This window comes from Erythrolamprus reginae, chromosome 4 (assembly GCF_031021105.1).
Source record: "Erythrolamprus reginae isolate rEryReg1 chromosome 4, rEryReg1.hap1, whole genome shotgun sequence".
In the NCBI taxonomy this organism is placed as follows: Eukaryota; Metazoa; Chordata; class Lepidosauria; order Squamata; family Dipsadidae; genus Erythrolamprus; species Erythrolamprus reginae.
This window is the reverse complement of record NC_091953.1, coordinates 99524914-99549998: the sequence shown is the minus strand read 5'-3', so window position 1 is coordinate 99549998 and position 25085 is coordinate 99524914. Positions and strand designations below refer to the sequence as shown.

At 36.8% G+C, this 25085-nt stretch overlaps 1 protein-coding gene across 1 annotated transcript in view; it reads right to left on the bottom strand.

The window, feature by feature from the left end:
* LOC139166873 (complement factor H-like) overlaps positions 1-25085 on the bottom strand; it is a 1233958-nt gene that overhangs the window by 285267 nt on the left and 923606 nt on the right. The window lies entirely within an intron of this gene.

The following is a 25085-nucleotide window of genomic DNA, read 5'->3' as shown; positions in this document are numbered from 1 at the left end:
ATTAGATCATCTAGTATTGGTATATACGATGGAAAGAAATAGAGAAATGTGTGAGCTTTTTATAAGAAGTTATCTACATTTTTGTTTATTTTCAGGCAGGTATTGTGGGCATGATTTGAGCACATGGGACATTCTTCATTCTTTTTGGTGATCTTTTTTTACATTTATAGCATATATCATCGTTGGTAGAGATATCTTCCATTTGGGGGTATTTGATTGTGGAGTTTTTTAATTTTTTTGTTTGGCATGGTTAATAATCAAATAGTGGTTGACAAAAGTTTAATAGTCAAATTGTGGCTGACAGATTACGTAATTAGTATCAATACTAATTCAGGACAACCAAGTGTACAAAGAGCCCAAACTCACCTAATAGAGCAGATGGCAGCATAAAATTTTAATAAATAAAATAAATAAACAGGATAGAATGAGAAAAAAAAGACAGCCAATGAATGCAATGATTGATAAGAAATACACTCTTAATCCTAATATAATATTCTAGATCATATTATAAACGAGCATCCCCTCTACTCCAAATCACAATTGTGCTCATATTGTCATCATATAGAAGAAAAATCCTGGAATTAAATGCCAGTATCTTCCATACATTTAAGATCTGTAGCCTCCATTTCTATAGTCATTTGCCAATATTAGCATCTTCAGAAAAATTAGAAATAGGGTAATTTTATCATCACCCAGTAGAAATTATTTTTGGTGGGGCAGCTAAATACCTCAAAATGTTGTATTTCAAAGGCCCTAACTTGATGACACAATAAACTGTAGGTTTTAAGTAATCTCTGGACAAGGCAGGGGGAAAAATCTATTTCAGCTTGCTCTTGAGGAACTGGGAACAAAAATCACGTTTCATCTGCATTGCCAGATTTCCGGCCTGGGGCCAGCTTAATTAAAGCCAATGGATAAAAAAATGAATATGTAAAAGTGCAACTTGGGTATCACAAAGCTTGAATAAATCAAAATATGAAATATTGAGAGGGGTTTCCCTATTAGTGAGCAACGCTATCATCCTCTTTACTAACTGTATATAAAGTCTCTTTCTTTAAAAACTCTCTGCATCTAATATAATAATTTTTTGGAAAGCTTTTCCTATAATGTTGGCCTCAAAATCTCAGTACAGTGGTACCTCTACCTAAGAATGCCTCTACTTATGAACTTTTCTAGATAAGAACTGGATGTTCAAGATTTTTTTGCCTCTTCTCAGGAACCATTTTCAACTTACAAACCCGAGCCTCCGAAACTGTAACAGGAAAAGGCATGGAGATGCTTCCATGGGGCCTCTCTAGCAATCTCCTAGGGGAAACAGAGCCGGAAAAGGCGGGAAGAAGCCTCTGTGGGACCTCTCTAGGAATCTCCTGGGAGAAAACAGGGCCAGAAAAGGTGGGGAGAAGCCTCCATGGGCCGTTCTAGGAATCTCCTGGGAGGAAACAGGGCCTCCACCCTCCCTGTTTCATGCATTATTTGCTTTTACATTGATTCATATGGGAAAAATTGCTTCTTCTTACAAACTTTTCTATTTAAGAACCTGGTCACCAAACGAATTAAATTTGTAAGTAAAGGTACCACTGTATTCCACCAGAAAACCAGCCAGCCGTTTTCTGTTTTTCTACTAATGTTTCACAACAGCCCCAAAGGCAGACTTAGAAAGTATAAAAATGCTGGCTAACTACAGCCCAGTCTTCATTTCAAACTAAAAACAACCCAGCCAATAAACAAAACCATGATGATCTTTGGATCTCTCTGTTTTCTCCATAGTCTTGTTTTGCCTGCTGCATGTGTGTGTCTTTTCCAAGCAATTCTTGTTGCCTTCTATGAAACGTATACTTCTTACACTTTGAAGTTTTTTTGTGCTTGGAAATTACATCTCACACCTAGATTGTACTTAATTTCTAGACCAAGATATTTATTTCTGCACATCATCATTTTCTTTCTATGAAGTATGTTAAACATTATTGATTACAAAGATTTCTGTGGTGATCAATCTTGGAGTTATTTTTAAAAATTAATGAATCTTGGACTCTTAACTTTTCCTGGAGTTTTTTTTTCCTGCATCACTGTTGTTGTTGTTTTTGTATTATTCTACCCTAACAAGCCCCAGCACTGGTTTTAGTGATCTATGCACATCAGCATCACTGTTGCTTTTTAATGACCCCACAATCTCTTGCAGGAGGAACTCTGGGCAACTGAACATAGTGTTTACCAGCCGGATGTCCTTCCTGTTGCCAATGTGGAGTTTCGTTCAGCAGATATATTTTCATTGTTCCCAGAGAGAGAAATATCTGCCGCTATCTAGGATTGAACTTACAATTTCCTGATTGTGAGATGGAGAGCTCCACTCTAGGCCACTGCACCACTCTACTGATAGACAAAAAGATGGATGGACAAAATACCATGCCTGTTTAGATAATTTAGTTCCAAAATTCCATTCGGTTAGGAAGGTAAAAAGCAAGAATAATTCACTGTGAAATTTCATAAGCTATACCAATTACATTTTACAATTCTTCTAATAAAAAGAAAATTGGTTATTTAATATATATCTGAATCAATTTGATAATGTGAAAGGCATAAAAAAAGCAATGGTGATTCTGTCCTTCATGGCAGTCAAAGGAAAAATGCATACAGCAAGTCTCTATGCCAAGCCAGTCTATTTACCTCATACTTCTGAGCGGCCAATAAGGGCCCACAGAGTTGGCCTTCTCCGGGTCCCATCCGCCAAACAATGTGGGTTGGCAGGACGGCAGGGAAGGGCTTTCTCTATGGCAGCTCAAGCCCTTTGGAACCAAATGCCTCCAGAGAGCCATACTATCCCTACCCTACTGGCTTACCAGAAAGTTGTTAAGACCTGGCTTTTCCAGTGGGCCTGGAACCATGAATGACTGATGTAAAATCTGCCGAATGAGAGACCGGTATGCCTGGGAAACTAGCAACACTTGTTTATTGGAAAGAGTAACAACAACTTGCAATAACAATCTCGAACAATGGCTGTCCTCTTGACACAACAACTGAGTGTTTGTATGGTTTTATAAGGGCCATTATTATGTTTTACTTTTTATAGAATAGAATAGAATTTTATTGGCCAAGTATGATTGGATACACAAGGAATTATTTTTGATATTGTAACTTTATATTTGTTTTTATTCTTGTTAGTGCCCAGAGTCCATTGGATCTTGGTAAATAAATAAATAAACAAATCCTCTACCATGTTAGTTCACATATTTGTTGTAATAATGTTATGAAAAGGAGATTACCAACCTTGATATCCCATTCAGATACCCAAAAACATGTGGGGAGGAACACATAAACAACATAGTGCAAATACACATGATTATACATGGTAAAATTACACTATATATAAATAATGTGTGTGTATGTGTACACAAACACTATTCATAATGCATATTAATTCAGAATAGAATAGAATAGAATTTTGTTGGCCAAGTGTGATTGGACACACAAGGAATTTGTCTTGGCACATATGCTCTCAGCGTACATAAAAGAAAAAGATACATTTGTCAAATCCATAGTAAAGAAGAAAGAAGTCAAGAGATATGCCACAGACTGCCACGTGGTAGAGCAACCATGAAGGTCTTGAAATCTGCGATGTGTTACAAAGAGAATTGTGCAAGCCTTCATTCTCTCTACAACAGTCTAGGTGAGCAACAATTAATCTTTAAAGGAACAGGACAGGAAACTTTAGAACTTTGGTGTTGGCGAAACTTTTGAGAATATTATGGAGAGCCAAGAAAACAAACAGATCATTGAAGAAAACCCAGCTGCTGTGGCCTAGTGGTGGAGCTCTTCCTTCACAATCCACAGGTTGTGAGTTCAATCCTAGGTAGAGGCAGATGCAGAGTCTCCTGCTTGGGCAACGGGTTGGATTAGATGTCTGTAAGGTCCCTTCCAACTCTATTAATCTGTTAAAATCAACTTAGAGATCTCACTTTGACACACAAGAGCCAGATTCAAAGAACCCTGTTTCACACATACCATATAAAGATCCAACTCTCTGGAACATATTCTAATGCTGGAGATGGAAAGAACAAAAAAGATGAAGACCAGCAGCAATGGAGATTGACAAAGGAGATGAGTGTGGAGTTGAAAGATCTAAGATGGCAGGCAGGCAGGCAAGCAGGCAGGCTAGGCTGGAGATAGTTCATCATATAGAAAATATGTATGGTCACTAGGAGTAAAAAATTACTTGATGGCATATAATCAATATGCTTGGAACAAACTTCCAGCAGACTTGGTTGGTAAATCGACAATATCTGAATTTAAACATGCCCAGGATAAACATTTTTATTTATTTATTTATTTATTTATTTATTCATTCATTCATTCATTCATTCATTCATTCATTCATTCATTCATTTAGTCCAATACATAATATACATTGAAGAGAATAGATATGTAGTAATATAAATAAAGAAAAGAATAGAAGAAAAGATATTAAAGTATAGGTGAACATATTTGAAAGGAAGAAAAGATAAATGAGATAAGGAGAGACAATTGGACAGGGGACGGAAGGCACACTGGTGCCCTTATGCACACCCCTTACTGACCTCTAAGGAACCTGGAGAGGTCAATCATGGATAGTCTAAGGGAAAAATATTGGGGGTTAAGGGTTGACACTACTGAGTCAGGTAATGAGTTCCACGTTTCGGTTGCTGAAGTCATATTTTTTACAGGCAAGTTTGGAGCGGTTAATATTAAGTTTGAATCTGTTGTGTGCTCTTGTGTTGTTGCGGTTGAAGCTGAAGTAGTCATTGACAGGTAGAACGTTGCAGCATATGATCTTGTGGGCAATACTTAGATCGTGTTTTAGGCGTCATAGTTCTAAGCTTTCAAGACCTAGGATTGATAGTCTGCTTTCATAGGGTATTCTGTTTCGAGTGGAAGAGTGAATACATATATCCATCCTAAAATAAAATACAGACTAGATGGACCATGGTGTCTTTTTCTTCCATCAATCTTCTATGTTTCTATGTTTCTATAATCTACATAATCCACATAATAAATATCTCTTAATTGAATTAGACTTTTTTATATGAGTTAAAATCTTTTCAAATTCAGTGAAAAGTGGTGTCATATCTACTGCCCTCAATTTATTAATACTATTATTGATTAGATTTTTTTTTTAAAAAAAACATCTTTATTACTTTATAGCTAACTCAAAATGGCAAATGTAACCAATACTCTTTCTTTTTTTCTCAACAGAAGTGAGTTGGGCTGACAGAGAATGACTCACCCACAGTCACTAACTTCATGCCTAGGATGGAACTAGAATTTACAGTGTTCAGGTTTGTAGCCTGGTGACTTAAGCACTAAACCAAGCTGGCTATTTTTAGATATTGTATTCCAAAGCTTTTCCATTAAAACTTTTTCTAATTATTTGGAGTAGCAATGCTCTAAAATTGTAACGCTAGTCTCCTTCACTTTCTGGGTTATAGATATTTTTGCTGTCATCTCCAACTTGATTTGGAGTTAACAATCCATTGTATATCTCAGACTCTAGTTTGAAAAGCATTTTCTGGAGAATGTATTGAAAGGCAAGATGTATAGCCATTGATTAATTAGCTGGACCCTTATTGGTATTTAAACATACAACAAGAACATACAAGCAAAAGCTAACAAAGTTGAGTCCAAAGGGGAATATAGGTATCTAGGGAAGTATTGGACAAAGAAAAAAGTAAAAAAGTAGGTGCCAAGAATAGCAAGCATATAACCTATCATATCATATCCTCAAGCATTTAAATTCATGTAAGTTATCCAAATATTACTTGTTCTGACGGCGTGTTTCAACCGCCCATAATTACAGGGTAATTAGTCCAGGAAGACACAAACCACACGATAAAAGGGAAAACCCAAAAGGTTTTATAAACAGAAAAACAGAAACAGCTCCCTTTTTAAATGTCAAAGGGATTTTCTGGTACACACAAAGCACAGGTTAAATGCAATCCAATTGCTCACCCAATAACTGGGAAATTGAGTCCAATTCTAAAGTCCAGAGAGTCCACACACAATCTTGAACAGCACAAAAACCATGATCTTGATGAAACAATGAATCAGATAAACTGCCATGAGGCAAAAACACCAGGTTGCACTTGGTTGCATTAGTCTGTAACACTAATTACCGCAGCCCCACCCAACCACAGGTGGCCTCATTTTCTCTTGTAATAATCCTTCAGTTGTTGTCTCCTATGCATCACTCTACGCATGCGTGGATGTGTCATTAATTTTTGTTCAGAATCCAAGGATGATACAGATGATTGATCTCCTCCTGGGCTGTCTGCCAAACTCCCCTCTTCCCTGTCACTCACACTTCCTTAGTCAGAGGAGGCTTCGTTGGCAGATTCCATTGGGAGCAAAACAGGCCTGCGGCATGTGGATGTTTCCCCCACATCCACCTGCACATTCCTTGGGGCAGGAGGTGGGCCAGAGCTAACCACAACAATTACCCAAGCTGCTATAAAAATTGCCTTCACTTTTGTACCAGAATGAAAAATGGCAGTCATATATTAATTATTTTATAGCAAGTATGTCATAAGAAGGCCATTTATAATGTAGGCCTTTCGACCACCATCAAAAGAAGTCCTGAAAAATATGTCACCTCCTACCTGTGAAATACTGATATGCAATTGTTGGGCACCTTATTCCAGGGCTCAAAAGAGGACCATATTTAAGGGAATGAAACTGGTTTGGGAGGGTGGGATGGACAGATAGACAGAGAAAAAGAGAGAGGAGGGGGCTTTTATTTTTACAATCAAAATACTAATCTAGGAAAAATACAAACTAGTTAACAGAGTTAACATATTCCCCAGGATAAAATGGGACCTCGTTGTGCAAATGGGACTTGACATGGGCCATATTTTTTTTAAAGGACAGATATCTCTCAGTACCAGGGATCTATATTTTCTGGTTACAGAATTTTCAATATTTTCATATCCTTTTTTTTTCACTCCTATGAACTGCAGCTTATAGCAGTGGTAATCATTTCCTGTGTTTGAAAAAGAGATGAAAGCATTCATGGATGAAAGCAAGTTGGATTTAATCTCCTTCTCTCTCATCCACTGCACTGTGCTGATCATTTTCCAAAAAAACAAGACTTAAGCTCATTTTTGTCATGACAAAACTAGTTTCATAATAATCAGATGGCAATTCCTAGTGTATACAATTCTAATATAATTACCAGGAGGCAAATGTAGAGGGAGTTGCAGGTTTGAGATAAAGAAAAGCCTGTGGAATTTTGTATTAATGTCTCTGACTCTCTTATTTGTGCAAGTAATCAATCTTTCTGGGAACAGAATAGTAATTCTTTTGGGGGGGTGGGAGAGAAATGACAAGAGTCTGAGGAAGAAAGAAGATAATCTGAGTTTCATTCTGTACACAGCAGGTCAGCTGTGATTGACAAAGCTCATCACAAAACTATAGCTCCCAGAATAATCCCAGTAGCCGAGTTTCATTTGCAGCCAGAGTAGTGTTAATGACATGTTTAACAGCTGCTTGTTGAAGTTTGGAATCTGCATTAACCTGCAGAGCAGTGAACAGAGAAATGAGGGAGTTGCATTGAAATCAAGCCTTCATTATGCTGACAGGCCAGGTTAAGGAGGAGAGAGGATGTTCTTCAGGAGGGAGGAGAGGTCTCAGGGTACCCATGGTTCAATTGCAGATAAGGGCAGGGGAGAAGATGACAGAGCCTGATCAATATGCACAAAAGGAAGCTGACATGTGCTTAACTCGAGACTTTTAATGAAGGGAAGGGGTTACGCAAGGCAGCAGCAACACACACAGGAAAGACCAGCAAGGTAGCTGATGAGGGGGCAGACATTACAAAGGAAGGGTAGCCTGCCAGCTTGGCTGCACAACAATCATTTTGATAAGACCACCAACCATCTTTCCATATGTCTTTAGGAAGAGCTGCCACATTCCTATGTACTGTATTTTTCAGAGTATAAGATGCAGCAACATATAAGACGCACCATAGATTTTGGGGAGGAAAATAGGGGAAAGAATCTGCTTACCAGGTATTCATCTGGCTAGCATCCTTAGTCTGGTCAGCTTGAGCACATTATTTTATCCCTTGGTTAAGGGTTTAAAAATTTATTCTGAGAGAGTAACAATGAAAGAGCTGAGAACATCATTAGCACCTGGAAAGAAACAGTCTGAGCAAGTAGAGCAATGGAAAAAAAACCTGCAAAGACTTAGGGGTTGAAAAATATTTTTCACAGAGAGTAACAATGAAAGAGCTTGGGTACATTAATAGCACCTGGTTAGGGCTGGAAAGAAATATCTGGAGCAAGTAAAGCAATGAAAAAAACCCTACAAAGACAGGGTTTGGAATACATTCTTGGCAGAGAGTAACAATGAAAGAGCTTGCAAGCCGGTAAGAGCTGGGAACATTGTTAACACCTGATGGGTTAGAAAGAAACTTACTCAGAGCACGTTAAAATAATGGGGGGGAGGGGAAACCTGCAAAGACTTAGGGCTTGGAAAACATTATTCCCAGAGAGAAACAATGAAAGATCCTGCAAAGTAAGAGCTAGGAAGATCATTAGCAGGTAGTTAGGGCTGGGGGGGGGGAAGCTACATTCAGAGTATAAGACACACCAAAATTATCAGCCTCGTTTAGGGAGGAAAAAGGTGTATCTTATACACAGAAAAATACGATAAATCCAGGTCCCCTCAACTTCTCCAGTCAAGGTCTCTGAATTTCTTTACTCTGCAGTATCGATTGCAATGTTTTTACAAGCAAATATTTTAGAGGATATTTTACTCAGCTTTGCCTTTTGTCATGTGTTTGAGAATTGATCCAAATATGTTAAGCAATCTGGTGCTCTCTAGATTTATCAAGCTATTGAGTAGTTTTGGAACAGAACTACTGGAAAGCATACCTTTTATAGTAGATCTGCTTTATTTATTTGCCATCATATTTTAAATGTATTATGGTTGCAATCAGTACTGAAATAACATTGTCCCTTTTTTAAAAACTCCAACAAATTATATTCAACATATTACTTTTGTATCACTAATATAGTTAAAGTCATTCTACTACTTGAAAATTCATTTCCAGTTATTCTGTAGCACGCCAGTAGCTGGAACTGTGGTGATCAGCTTCCTTTAGACTCTATAAATTTTGCAAATAATTTATCTTCCCCCTGTTGGAAGTATGGAATGCTGGCCCAGATCATTATTTTCTCAAAATTTGTACAGTTGAAGAATTACGCCATAAAGAGATGTGTGATCTGATTCACATTTACATTTTTACAATATTAAGAAAATTGTGCCATTCTTCAATAACTTCTGGTCAGGTATATGCGTACTATTATTAATGTTTCAGCATATAATCACGAGCAGCCTCTTTCTCCAAGGAAATGAGGAACTGAACAGGGAATCCTAGGGTCATTGAAAAGCTTGATTAAACACAATTGCTTTGTTTGCCTATTAGCAAAAGATCACTTGGACCACAGTTGTCTACATGGGTTTAGTATAGTACGCCTGCATTTTGAATATTTTTATGCACCTTTGCAATCTATAAAACTTAAATATTACCATGCTCTTGAAATACTTCTGTTTTGTAATAGAAGATTTCAGGAGAATTTTTGTAAGGTCCCATAGTGCCACAGGTATAAGACTTCAAACAAACAAACAAAATAGCAAAATACAGGAGCACTTTAAACTCTGCATCCCTTTGCAAAATCAAATTATGACTCTGTGCTTTCTCCCAGCCTCAAAGCTATGTTATTATCAAAAGGCATATTTGGCATTGTTCTTTTGTCCTCTAAAATGCATGCACCAGATTAAATGTATCCAGATATTTTTGACAGTCACATTTACACCTCAGATAGTTTTCTTAATTCATATTCTGAAACAAAAGTTGAAAAGAAAGATAGAGCGATAGCAGGCTGTTAGATATGAAAATAAGTAAAACATAAAACAAAGCATGCTCTGTAGGCTTTAAAGAGACTTTTGTGGTGGGAAAACATTTTGTTCCTGAATCCTGGTTAACCCACGAAACCAAACATGTTAGCCAACTTTTATAAATTGTCTCTAATTGTTGAGGCTGCATATAAAATGTATGTGTACCGAGAACACCTCATCCCTAAAACTGCAAATATGACAAATGACTAAAATGAAAGTTCAGCTCATTGATCCCCTGATCCCCATGTCTAATTATTAGCTAGATTAAGATTCTTACTGAGTTCCCAAAATGTAATTTGATGTTTTTAATTAATTATAGTTTTCTAAACAATGCAACAATCAACCATGATGCACAGAACAGCTCACACACCTCTGCTGGTGCTGGTGCTGCTGGCAACTGAGACCAGCATGGCTAACCAATGGATCTTTTCTACCCTAAATGTAATTAACGCAAGCTAACATTCTGTTTAAGATTCTATTCAAGGTAAGATCAATTTAATTTGGATGCACAACAGGGATAGCAGACTCTTCCCAACAGCAAAAGCAAATCAGAGCAAAATAAAAACATGAAATAGAAGCATAGATAAATTAATACTAAAAATGAAAGTATAAATCAATTAAATATAAAAATAAAGCATAAATTGGTAAAAAAAATTAATTAAAAATAAATCACTATCTTAACAATACTGTAAAGATTATTCATAAAATTACCAATCAGAAACAGACACAAAAATATTTTAATTATAAAATTAAATTTAATTATAGAGTTCCAGAATTATGAATGAAGTTGACTTTCATAGTAGTTCCAGCATTTCCCTGCTGCGTGATTTATGTCACAATTTTAAGATGAAGCTACTATGTGGTGGGAGGGAGGCAGGGGTGGATTCTAACCTCACCGCCATGTGGCCATACCTCATGGATTCATTATTATTATTTTATTATTTATTAGATTTGAATTCTGCCCCTCTCCGCAGACTTGGGGTGGCTCACAACAATAATAAAACAATGTACAAAGAACAAATCTAATATTTAAAAAATATCTAAAACCCACATACAACACAAGCATACCATACATAAAACTACATAGGCCTGGCTGGGGGAGATGTCTCAATTCCCCCATGCCTGGCGGAAATTGAGACATGCATATGCAGTGGGGAACAAAATTTAAATCCAAAAACAAGATGGCTATGAATGTGCAGTGCTGGAAACTTGGCTTTGGCTTTTGGAAGGAAAAAAATGGAGCAAAAATCCCCCCCCCAAAAAAAATTAAATTGAAAAAAGATGGCAGCCTCCACAGACTGGCACTGACAACCAGTTTTGTGATGCCATCCTGATGTCACCAGCAGTTTGCTCCCATTTTGGGTAAACTGGCCCACTTCTGGAGGGAGGTATCTCTCAGGTTGACCGTAAAGAATGGTGGAAGCATCCCAGCATCTGTGCTTCTTGACAACTAGAGGAAGGCAGGATGAGTTCCTGATGGTGAGAAATGATCTGCCACACATGATCCATGTCACAATTTCTTTTGGAACAGGTAACTTATTCAACAGATCTAACGGAGGCACATGATGACCTTGGAACACAATTGTGTGATGCTGTTTGAGGATTGGTAGGGTTCTAGCGTATGGAGAAGAAGATTTTTTTTAAAAAAAGGCATGGAAAACAAACAAACAAACATCAGAGGTACTGTAATTGAATTAAGCTCTTTTTCTTTGTGGAAACAAAAAAAAACAGCTGGAAGGAAACCAAATCCCCTATCTGTCACCTGAAAACCCTTGTTGAGCACAGATAAAAATCTCAAATTGTTGTCATTGTTTCTGCTTGAAAGGAGAACAGCTTTGCTTCTGTTGAAGTGAAGAGCAAATAATTTCAGTCATTGAATTGAAAGGAGAAATAAACTGCTCCTGTTCCTTCCTAAAAACCCATTGTCCCCCAATTCCCTGGTGGAAGTGAATCACCAACTAGCCATTTTTCATAGGAAATCTCTCACCTTTTCCTTCCATACTTTCAGTCTCACAGAAGTGTGAACCCAATAGGCAAACTCATCATTTCTGTGTTTTCTCAAAAGACTGAGGACATATAAAGAATATCATGACTGAATTAATATTCTTGCCAGCTGTCCAACAAAATTGTTTAAAAATATCATTTAATCAATGCCTTGCTCTACCATTATTTCAGGTTGCCCCACCACCACCACCAAAAAAAAATCTTAACCTCATTTCACATAAAATGCAATTTTAAAAAACAATCAAGAAAAATCCTTCAATGATTTAACACCATTCAGGCATTTTTGTTGTTTGTATCATATGCATTTGGTGGCATACATACAAAAATTCGAAATGGTGTCTATGAAGGGGAGCTTCATTCTTTTGTTGCACTGAAAATGTTTCTAAGGCAGATTTTCAGTATGATACCATGAAGGAGAGGAAAAAGACATTTTGACCTTATTTCTTCATGGTCTGAAGGAGGTTATCTTGAGCTTTAGAGCAGGAGGAAGACAAGCTGGAGGCATGGAATGAGTCAAGAAATACCAATTGAAAGAAATGTTCAACCACAAGCACTGTAGATATACAGAACTGCAAGACTACTTCACTTTCAACCACAACAACACAAGACCGCACAACAGATCTAAACTTAATGTTAACTGCTCCAAACTTGACTGTAAAAAATATGACTTCAGTAACCGAGTTGTCGAAGCGTGGAACTCATTACCGGACTCCATAGTGTCATCCCCAAACCCCCAACACTTTACCCTTAGATTATCTACGGTTGACCTATCCAGATTCCTAACAGGTCTGTAAGGGGTGAGTACAAGTGCACTAGAGTGCCTTCCGTCCCCTGTCCTATTGCTCTCCTATATGTCCTATATCTTTCTTCTATTCCTATATCTCTTTTTCTATTCTTTCATTTATATGTTCTATTACTATACCTTCTTTTCTATTATTTCTTAGATAAATTTTACTATGAGTATCTCCTCTATAACCTTCATCATGTATTTTACTATGTGTATATAGATATATACCCACTAAAATCTTCATTGTGTATTGAACAAAATAAATAAATAGAATAAATAAATAACATAAGAAATTGAAAACCTTTGCTGCTGTTTCAGACAATCTGATACAGAAAAGAACTAAGCCGACGTAATTTCAAACCCAACTGATAATGCAAGATTGAACAGGATTAAAGTTATTTCCAAGCTAAATAAAAAAATCTTATGTCAACCTACCATTTTTTAATTTAAAAGAATGGAATGGCAGTATTCACAAATAGCAAATTATAATTATCTGACTTCAGCAGAGTTGAAGAAGCCACATACCATGTTCAAATGTTCCCATGCCTGATGGGAAAAAAAGCTGTAGAAAAGTTGATAATCATATACAATGCATGCATTCAAAAAGTAACACTGAATCAGCTTCATGGGTGAATATGACCTAAGATCAAGCAGTGCAACATTGTTACCTTTTGGTAAATAGTAAGAGATTCAAATCCCTCCACCATGTTCCTAGTGCCATTATGCAATCTTCTAGGACAGCACATACACATATGTTGTGGGATGTTGAAAATGTCATCCAAAAGTATAGTAAACGGCCAGGGATACTTGACTCTTCATCATAGTAAGTGATCATTTTGATGCCAAAAATTATTAATTTGTGCTACAGAGAATTTAGACTTTACCATCCAGACATTACACTGTAATTGAGGAGCAGCCAACACTGAGGCTGGAACAGAGCAAGCTATTCCGCCCCGAGTTTTCGGAGAGGGGCGGCATACAAATCCAAATAATAAATAAATAAATAAATAAATAAATAAATATTCACAAGAAACAATTTGAGAGATAAATTATGTCTCCTCTCCCACACTTTTTGTATTATTTTGTGTTATTTTCATCTCCCCCAATCCTTGCTGATTGATTTCTGAACAGTGATCTTCTGGCACTCAATTGCTAATTATGCTTGCATGTAATATAGCTTATAAAGTTTGTGTTAAATTTTTCCCGTAAGCAAGCAAGCCTGTTTTCTATCTCAGAAACCATCTAAACTGAGGGCCAGGAAAACTACAAGAAGCGTAAAGAAGCTTTTCTATTTTCTCAACGCCATCCTTCTTATGGTTGTTGTTGTTGTTGTTGTTGTTGTTGTTGTTGTTCCACCTCAAATCAGCAAACACTAAGTATATTTTTATAGAGCGACAGAGAAAGAGTGACCAATTACTAAAACCTGATAATCTTCATAAACATAATTTGGAATGACTTGTTGGGGGGAGGGAGGGTCTCCCTCCAACTATTTTGAATGAGGAACAGAAGGAAATAAATGTACTGTACTAAATACTAAATACTAAACCTTATTAACATTGACCCAAAATATTTTTCTGCTTGAAAAAAGGGAACTTTTTAATGTGTTGGATATGTGAAAAGGTTGTACTTCTTTTAGAAACAAAATTGAAAAAATGAGATAGTTCACAAAGCAAAGAAAATAGATAGATAGATAGATAGATAGATAGATAGATAGATAGATAGATAGATAGATAGACAGACAGACAGACAGACAGACAGACAGACAGACAGACAGACAGACAGACAGACAGACAGACAGACAGACAGACAGACACACACATTTTGTAAATATATATATTTAGGAAGCTAATGTTAAATTCTTGTTTTGGGCATATAGGTTAATAATTGCTTAAATCTGGATGCTTTTAGAATAATTTAACACTAGGAAAAATGAGTTTTAACATATGATCAGTTGATCTTCAGGGAAAAAGTCAGTGATAAAATTTGAACAGAGAGTATTCTTATTTTATTAGATGTGGATTATATAGGTTGAATTAATAAGAATAATAGTCCAAGCGAGTCTTGGAATCTATAAACCTTGATTTATATGCCAATTGGATATTGTTTCAATGGACTAAAATAATGGAATAAAATAAACATAAAAATACTCATCCACTCAAGAATTCAATTGGATTGGCAGGTGTATCTTACCATACCTTAGCCACCCTGAGACCCTGTGTTGGAGGCAGAGATGGGACCAGGACCATCCAGAAGTTATCAGCTACCTTTGGAGTCGGAGATAAGTGGGGCTGAAGAACAACTCGAGCCTGTTCCCAATGTGTGCATGCACAGAGCTGCCAGGAGAAGGGAACAGTTAAGGAAGAAGAGCTGATTTGGGATTAAAGACACAGGTGGATGGTGGATGGCCTCTCCCATAGGGAATAAGGAGGAGCAAAAAGAGAGTGGAGTTTGCAGGAGACAATTAGTTCATTTCAGTAGTGTGGAGATCTGTCCATCACTCTTTGAGACTCGTTGCCATGTCCGTTATTATACAATATTCTGTTTGGAAGATATCGGTCTGGTAGCTCTCCAAGCCTGAGAAGGTTGTGGTTGTAAATAGACTAGACTAGACTAGACTAGACTAGACTAGACTAGACTAGACTAGACTAGACTAGACTAGACTAGACTAGAATAGAATAGAATAGAATAGAATAGAATAGAACAGAACAGAATAGAATTCTTTATTGGCGAAGTGTGATTGGAAACACAAGGAATTTGTCTTGGTGCATATACTCTCAGTGTACATAAAAGAAAAAGATACATTTGTCAAGAATCATGTGGTACAATACTTAATGATTGTCATAGGGGTCAAATAAGCAATGAAGAAACAATCAATATTAATAAAAATCTTAGCATGCAACAAGTTACAGTCATACAGTCCTAAGTGGGAGGAAAATGGTGATAGGAATGATGAGAAAAAAGTAGTAGAAATAGAAGTGCAGATTTAGTAAAAAGTTTGACAGTGTTGAGGGAATTATTTAATAGTGATGGCATTTTGGGAAAAAACTGTTATTGTGTCTAGTTGTATTGGTGTGCAGTGCTCTGTAGAGACATTTTGAGGGTAGGAGTTGAAACAATTTGTGTCCACGGTGCGAGGGGTCAGTAAATATTTTCACTACCCTCTTTTTGACTCGTGCAGTATGCAGGTCCTCAATGGAAGGCAGGTTGGCAACAATTGTTTTTTCTGCAGTTCTGATTAAATTCACCTTCGAAAGACTGTTTGCCAGGACTTTGCTAGATGTGAATGAGAGGAATTCACATTAGCTTTAATCAAAAGGTGTTTTATTGGGACAAGGAGTCCACTGCATGCTTTTTTTTTGTCAGTACACCATGTACATTCATTTGGACGTGATCTTGGCTTGATATAAAGTACTAAATTGTCTGAAAGTTACAATTCTAAACTTCTGTTTGAACAGGTGGCAATATCTAGCAAACCATTTTTGAGCTTCAAAGCTAAGCAGGGTTAGTCTTGGTTTGTAATTTGATGGAAGAGTTCCAGAGTTCTGAGGCTATACACTACACTTGGGAAGTAGAAAAAGATTCCCACTAAAAAGACAGTGTAAATAATTCACCTCAAGCTATTGAAACCTTTTAACTTACCTTGTATTATCTTGTATCCAAGTACCATTTTGGATTGTTTTAAAATACACTTTAAAAATTAAAATAGTTTATATATGAAGAATTATTATGAGAAGAATTTTGAATTTATATTAGAATAAGTTTTAAATATGAAAAGTTTTAAATATGAAAAATTATAATGAAAAGTTTAAGAAATCATTTCTTAACATTTACAATAATGAATTGTACTTGAATATGTATTCTTTTTTCTGTATTCAAATTTATACTTTTGAGATAAGCGGGGAAAATACAACCCCACTTTTATGTTAAATGTATGTCTGTCTGTTCATCTATTTTATGAAAATTAATAAAAAATATTTGAAAAAAAATAAAAAATAAAATTGTACAGAATTTTTTAAAAATAATATTAAATCTAGAATCTGGAGGAAGGCAATCATTGCTTTGAAAGCAGTGCAAAAATTAAATATTGCTATAAAATGGTAGATTAATGAGTCATAGCCTATTATGAAGACATACAGTACATTTATGAACAATAGGGAAAAGCAGTCAATTATAGTTCTAGGAATCCAAATTAATGGTCTTTGATAAAGTAGTTTAGTTTTACTTAGATGTGTCATAAGAAACTTCTAAAACTTTGGAATAAATGAAAGGAATGCTCATCCTAGCAATGTTATGACCATTTAATCGTTTTTCCATAAGAAAAGATTAAAATGCTTTACTTATGCTAGATTAAATGCTTACTCGATAATTGCAATGGACAGTATGCTTTCAGAATAGGAGAATTAAATTAAAAGAAAGACAACTGCAGAAAATGTACTAGTGGTAGAATTAGAGAGGGTTTCATCAGCTCCGGATGCCTCCACTGTAATGAATCTGTCAAAAGATAATAATATTTTAGTGAAAGGTGCGATTGGATAAGTCACGTTATTTATTAACTGTTACCTTAAAATATCACTTTTGTCTTATTATTAAAGAGTGGTTAGAGTGCAGCAGGGCTGCCTGACATAAAGCATTAAAAAAAGATTATAGCTCTAACAGGGTTCAGAGTATATTCTTTGTGCTGTAAACTCTATAGCATAATTTACTAATACATGATGAGCAGAACCAGCCAGAGAAGAACACTAAACCAGCAGAGACCGGATTCTTAGTCTGCTCCCATAACCTATCCAGTACATTTAGAAGAGTTCCCTGGAGCTATATTTGCCATAACACTTTTAAACCAGCCAATATCAACATCCTTAGCATCTAACCTTGATGTTTCAAACTGCCACAATTAAATACCTGCTTTTTGCTTACCTGGCTTGAGAACAGATAGAAGAGGAAGAAAACATTGTATCGCAGAATCCGAGATTCAAGCTGCCTTCAAGTTCTCCCTCCCTGATAATCTATCCCAAATCAATAAGAAAAAAATACGAAGGTTGCCCAGAAAGCAATGCACCACATTTTTTTTCAGCCTGGTATGAATGTGAAACCTTAGATAGACATTATTTGAATTGTCAACAGTGCGTGATGTACGTTACAAGCAGTGTATCGTCATTTAATTTCTCACTGCAGAGAAAGAAACTGTTGGGAACATTCACAAATGTTTGTGTACAGTTTATGGAGAATCTGCAGTTGACAGGAGTACGGTTAGTCGCAGAAGGCATTTTGAGGATAGCAAAGAGGTGATTCGCACAGTGTAGAAATGGCTTAGTGTCCAGAACAAGGAGTGGTACCAACATGGTATACACGCCCTTCTGTCTCACTGGAGGAAGGCCATAGAACGGGATGGATATTACATGGAAAAATAGAGAGTATAGAAGAAACAACATTCTTTCAGTGTGATCAATAAATAAGTGTTGAAGAAAAAAATGTGGTGCTTTATTTTCTGGGCCACCTCGTAGGAGCACATTTTTAGAGCTCACATAAGATAGGCTAAAAAACTAGCTATTTCCAGAAGAATATAATTTTTCCCTGTAAAAAAACAATATATCGAAATAAGAAAAGTCACATGGAAATAAAATGGGATCTTCTCTCCCCTGCCCTCCCCTCCTCTTTTCTCCCCTCCTTCCCTTCCCCTCCTCCCTTCCCTTAATTCTGCTCTGCTCAAATCTTTTATCTACCTTTATAGATTGGTAGATCATGGGTTAGGATTAGGATTAGTATATATATTTTGACTATAGTGCCCACATATTTTTGGCAGCTGTATAAATATAGGAGCTGTAAAGATTTTGAAAAAAGTTGTGTGGCATTTCAAGTCTTTAACATATTTTTTAGAATCCCACAAATGGTTTATAACAGTCTTGGTTGCCTTGGCAGTGGATTCTAAAACTAAGGCTACTTTACCATTTTAGGATATAAGTAGACTTTGCTTAACTACCAGCCATTTCAAAGTGATATCATTTGTAGAATTGTTTTATGGCCTGCAAAGGATATGCTGTCATTAATGATTGTGTCTGCCCACATCTTCCCCCACAGTCATGTAACTGAATGTTGTGTGGGTCAGTTTGACAATGGGTTAATAGCTGCAATGGGTTATAGTAATAAGATTGCAATTCACAATCACCATGAACAAAGAAAATTGTTCCTGGCCATGTAAGTGCCTTGACTTATGACTACAATCATTTATGGCGATAACTCCAGGTTCAATTGTGGCTTTGAATTGAGGAAAACCTCTAATGCCCTGACTTAAAAATATCACCTCTAATCTAGATTCACTATATTGCATTTTGGTGTCACTATCTTTTGATAATCTCAACAGGATATTCAATTTATTTATTTATTTATTCATTCATTTGTCCAATACACAATACATATAGAAGACAATAGACATGAAGTAATATACATAAAGATAATATGTAAAAATAGAGGAGAAGATATATGAAAGGAAGAAAATATATATGATATATGAGATAAAGGAAAGACAATTGGACAGGGGACGAAAGGCACACTAGTGCACTTATGTACGCCCCTTACTGACCTCTTAGGAACCTGGAGAGGTCAATCGTGGATAGTCTAAGGGAGAAATGTTGGGGGTTAGGGGTTGACACTATTGAGTCCAGTAATGAGTTCCATGCTTCGATAACTCCATTGTTAAAGTCATATTTTAAAGTCATATTTTTTACAGTCAAGTTTCGAGCGGTAAATATTAAGTTTGAATCTGTTGCGTGCTCTTGTGTTGTTGGGGTTGAAGCTGAAGTAGTCATTGACAGGTAGAACGTTGCAGCATATGATCTTGTGGGTGATACGTAAATCGTATTTTAGGCGTCGTAGTTCTAAGCTTTCTAGACCCAGGATTGTTAGTCTATTTTCGTAGGGTATTCTATTTCAAGTGGAGGAGTGAAGAGCTCTTCTGGTGAAATATCTTTGGATGTTTTCAAGGGTGTTGATGTCTGAGATGTGGTATGGGTTCCAGACAGATGAGCTGTATTCAAGGATCGGTCTGGCAAATGTTTTGTAGGCTCTTGTGAGTAATGTGAGATTGCCGGAGCAGAAGCTATGTAAAGTCATATCTTTTACAGTCAAGTTTCGAGCGGTAAATATTAAGTTTGAATCTGTTGCGTGCTCTTGTGTTGTTGGGGTTGAAGCTGAAGTAGTCATTGACAGGTAGAACGTTGCAGCATATGATCTTGTGGGTGATACGTAAATCGTATTTTAGGCGTCGTAGTTCTAAGCTTTCTAGACCCAGGATTGTTAGTCTATTTTCGTAGGGTATTCTATTTCAAGTGGAGGAGTGAAGAGCTCTTCTGGTGAAATATCTTTGGATGTTTTCAAGGGTGTTGATGTCTGAGATGTGGTATGGGTTCCAGACAGATGAGCTGTATTCAAGGATCGGTCTGGCAAATGTTTTGTAGGCTCTTGTGAGTAATGTGAGATTGCCGGAGCAGAAGCTATGTAAAGTCATATCTTTTACAGTCAAGTTTCGAGCAGTAAATATTAAGTTTGAATCTGTTGCGTGCTCTTATGTTATTGCGGTTGAAGCTGAAGTAGTCATTGACCGGTAGGACATTGCAGAATATGCAGCAATTGTTAGAGAAGTGTCTGGCCTTGAAATATTTTATTTGGAAAAGCATGATCAAAATATCTCCTTATACCATTTTCTAGATTTAAGGAACCCCAAACTATATTAGTGACAACTGTGCAGAAATAAACCTAAAAACAACAGAACATTACCTTGATTTCTATTTTCCCTGCAGCTTCAGAAGCTATGAGTATTAAATTTCTTCCTTTCCCAAAGCAACACCCGATATTTGAAAAGGAAAAAGAAATGAATAAGAGGTTTTCACGGTTCCAAATAGTTTTTACTCTTAGTCTCCTAAATTTATCAACATGCAAAACATAATGGAACTTTGACAAATCTTAATAAAAGAGTGGGCCTTCTCCAGGTCCCGTCAACTAAACAATGTCGGTTGGCGGGCCCCAGGGGAAGAACCTTCTCTGTGGTGGCCCCGGCCCTCTGGAACCAACTCCCCCCGGAGATTCGAACTGCTCCTACTCTCCTTGCCTTTCGTAAGCTCCTTAAGACCCACCTGTGTCATCAGGCATGGGGGGAACTGAGACATCTCCCCCGGGCATATACAATTTATGAATGGTATGTGTGTATGTATGTGTGTTTAGAAAACGGGGTTTTTTAAATGTTTTTAGTAGAAATTTAGATTTGTTGTAAATTGTTTTTTCACTTTGTTGTGAGCCGCCCCGAGTCTGCGGAGACGGGCGGCATACAAATCTAAATAAAAATAAACATAAACATAAACAAACATGACATGATTATGAACAGCATGTTGACTTATTTTATTCTTTTGCTGTGGACACTTCTAATTATTTCCAATTCCTCATACCGGGCTTGTTTTTTGGCCTATTTTTCTCTCGCTAGGTCCTGGTGTCAACGTGGTAGATATCACTTTGTTACAGAGAAATCTAATTAAATCAAATTTTACATTTGCTTTAGGCAAACAATTAAATGTCCCAGTATTTTATGGACTCAAATCACCGTCTATTTTTTCCTCTCTCCTTAAACAATGTCATTGGAAAGTGCATATTGATTAATCAGAACATTCCATTTTTTTTAAAAAAAAGAAGTCTTTTAAAGTCTTGAGTGCTTTTGTGATTAAATTCTCTGAGAAAACATTACATTTTAGTGCCATTTCTTTTCACACTGAGGCATTGTGCCTTGAGTGATTCATTCCTTTTCTTTTGCTCTCACCCACTGCCCTGTTGCAAATGACACCCCTTGTTCTACCAAAAGGAAAATCTATATGAATGTATAAGTGAGAGAGCTGCCTGATTGTATACATTAATGGGGGAAAAACAATCCCACCCTGTGAGATTTCTTGTTCTCCTTTCTTGTGTGTATCTCTTTAGCAGGGAGGCTCCCCAGGATCTTGTAATTGTATCACTAGCGATGGAAGAGAGACAAAGTGTTTTGAACAGGCTACAACTGATTTTCAACATTAAAGGGATTACTCTTAAAGGCAGAGAGTCGCGTTTTACACACATAGATAATTAGTTAAATAAGCTTTAAACGTGTCTTGTGTCTGGGTACTATATTTGTTATAAAATTATAAATAATTATTTCACTTTAGTCATTGTATTCTACAAGCTTCCATAAAATATGCAAATATAATAGTGTTCTGTCTGGGTCACTCCAGAAGCCAATACCAACCCAAAAAGAGAAGCCAGACACACTGGTAAAAGGCAAAGGCAGTTTTATAAAAGTCAAGAAAAACACAGGTAACAGAAAATGTCCTTACAAACAGGAAAATGCTGTATCTTCAGATATATCCACGAAGGCAAAAGTCCATGCAGCAATACAGAATTCTTGCTGCCAAGCCGAGGCTGTAGATAGCAGACCTACACCTCCCACGGGTCTTCCAAAGCTGCTGGGCCACAAGCCAGGAACAGAGACGCCGAGAAACAAGACAGGATAACGCAACTCCAAACTGATAACACTCCACATGGCTTCAAGGGCTTGCCTGCCTTTTAAACCCTGCTAAGGAGGACCACACCCAAACCCAGCTGTTCCTAATTCAGTGCTGATAATACTTCTTTAATTGCTCCTTTCTTTGATCTGACCATCTCTGTCGCATGTCAATGACGGCTTGAGCGTCATCACCTAATGACTCCAAACTACTGGCTGGGGAGAGGGCCCCCCCCCCGGGGCTCTCATGCTGTTCTCCTTCATCCCATTCCTGATTTTCCTCTCCCCCGTCCGACTGTTCAGCCCCCTCCTCTTCGCTGTCATCCTCCTCTGGGCATGGAGCCAGCAGAGACACAGCCGGTCCCTGAGCAACCTCAGGCTGAACCACAACATAATATATATTTCGTTAATCTTATAGCAGCTTCTGATTATGCATCCAGGACCAGATTATGGGAGAAGCTGGAAATGTATTTATCGATTGGAGGTTTCTCACTTTAATTTATTTTACATTTTAATTCATTCATAATTCATTTCCTACACCCCAATACAACTCTTAAGGCTGGGTGCAAAATGTAAGGGTTTTTCTTGAAACCAGTTACAACTCAAAAGAGAGAAAAAGACTGATTATTTCCCCTCCCCCATTCCAAAGGTGCTTTTTCAAGAGGCAATTGGACTTTCTTTGTTTCTGCTTGAATCTGTTTCACTTCTCATCTAAGAAGCTTCTTCAGTTTAGTTCAGAACTGAAGATGCTTCTTGGATAAGAAGAGAAACACCTTTAAGCAAAAAAATTAAACTCCAGTTGCCTTTTTAAAAAGGGGACTGGGACTATCATGACCTGGGTGACTGAGAATCTCCATAGATATTTGGCCCCATTTTTAGATTAATAACATGGTGAGATGTCAAAGATTATAATCAGAAAACCAAGATTACTGCTTTTCCCACAATTTATAAAGCATTAATAGTCATCAAACAGAACAAGTGATTACCTTTAGCTGTAAATATTTAAGAGTAGTCATGCATGCCACTGACTCAAGGAAAGCCCAGTGTTAACATACTGTTTTTATTTGACAAAGATCTGCCAATGCCATTCTTAAATTTTTCCAATCCATGGGAGGACATTATGTTCCACTCTGAAACACCTATCTGGTACTTGTTTGCTTTAACTCGCAGACCAGCAGCTCAGAAACACATGAACACCTCCCTCAGTCTGACTGTCAGCTGGCTAATATTCCTTGCTGTTATTAATACATCGTCAAAGTATGGACCTACACTGGGTAGCTTGTTTAAGATTCATTCTATTGTGTCTTGAAAAATTATGGGGCCACGCTAACCCTGAATTGAGCCTATTAAATCTCAAAGCCCCACAGTGAGTAACTATCATTTAGGCTTCTGTGGTCTCATGATCAACAGGGAGCTGCTGGTACACTTGCGTGAGGTCTAACTTTGCAAAAATGATGCCTGGGCCCAGGGTGTGTAAGAGGTTTTGGACTACTGGCACCAGGTATGCACTCTGCTGTAACACCTTGTTCAATGTGCACTTATTGTCAGCACATATGCACAAAGACCCATCTCCCTTGACTATGGGGACTATGGGAGTTTCCCATTTTGCATGATCGAACTGGTTTTAAGATTCTCTGCCCTATTAGTCTATCTAGCTCTTTGTCAATCAGTGACTTAAGCACAAAGGGTGGTGTAATGTTATTGACTGCACTTGGACGTTTAAACTAAAGGAAATAGAGGTGCCCACATACTTGCCCAGCATTATGTCGAACACGTCACCTTCATTTTAATGTTCCGAACTAATTATGACTAAGAAGACTAGGAATGTGATCTCTGGCAATCATTAGCAGCAGACTAGCTTCTTGGTTCTCATATTTGACTATCATGCTTTTGATGCCTACCACCAGACTTTTGGGGATACAAGTTCACTGCTTTTCTACCATAAAGTGGTGTTACTTTAGGAAATCTTTTGGCTCAATTGCCATTCCATAATATGTTTAGCTTAATGGTTAATTCAGAGATTATGTCAATGTTTTCCTCTACAAGACTAAATAAAACTGTAATTCTACTTGGATGAGTTCCAAAAACTATGTTTTCTCTACTGGAGGGTTTTAAATGGAATTAGACTATTGAAATAAAACTTCCCTTTCAAATCTGGATTTCCGTTATATATTTTCCCTACTTTTGACGTAACACACTTCAAATAAAGCTTCTATTAACTAAGGCTGCAACCATGGATTAAATATTTATTCTGACATTATTGGACTGATAATATCAATTTCAAAGTTCAAATTTTAATAAGGTATTACAAAGCATGGAAAGAAACAAACTAATCAAGCCAAGTTTCATATTTCCTCCCTTTGTATAAAATGATAATTGAATTTAAAGCTATGCTTTGTCTCTTTAATATCTGCTAAATATGGATGAATTACTGAATATATATTTATTCTCAGACTCATTTGAAGGCAAATATTTACAAGGCTTTTCTTTTGTAATCTGATTTTAATATCTCAACTGAAAATGATTCATAGCATATGACTTCAAATACCCTGTAGTTAAGAAGGCCAAAAATTAATTAACTGATTCTACCGTAGGTTTCTTGAAATTAATGGTGCCATTTGTTTTATTATTTTAAATTATTGTTCCTTTCATTACATTTCAATGCCTTGTATCCAAATTGCCCTTTTATTATTATTCTTATTTTAGTATCATAATACTGAATTTCCTGTTTTTCTGCACACATTCTAGCCTTTTAATTTAGAAAGAAAACTGACATGTCTTGAGATCCATTTTAAAGACTTTACCAGAATACCACAAAATGAATGTTAAGTGTTACAAGACAAAACAACCCAT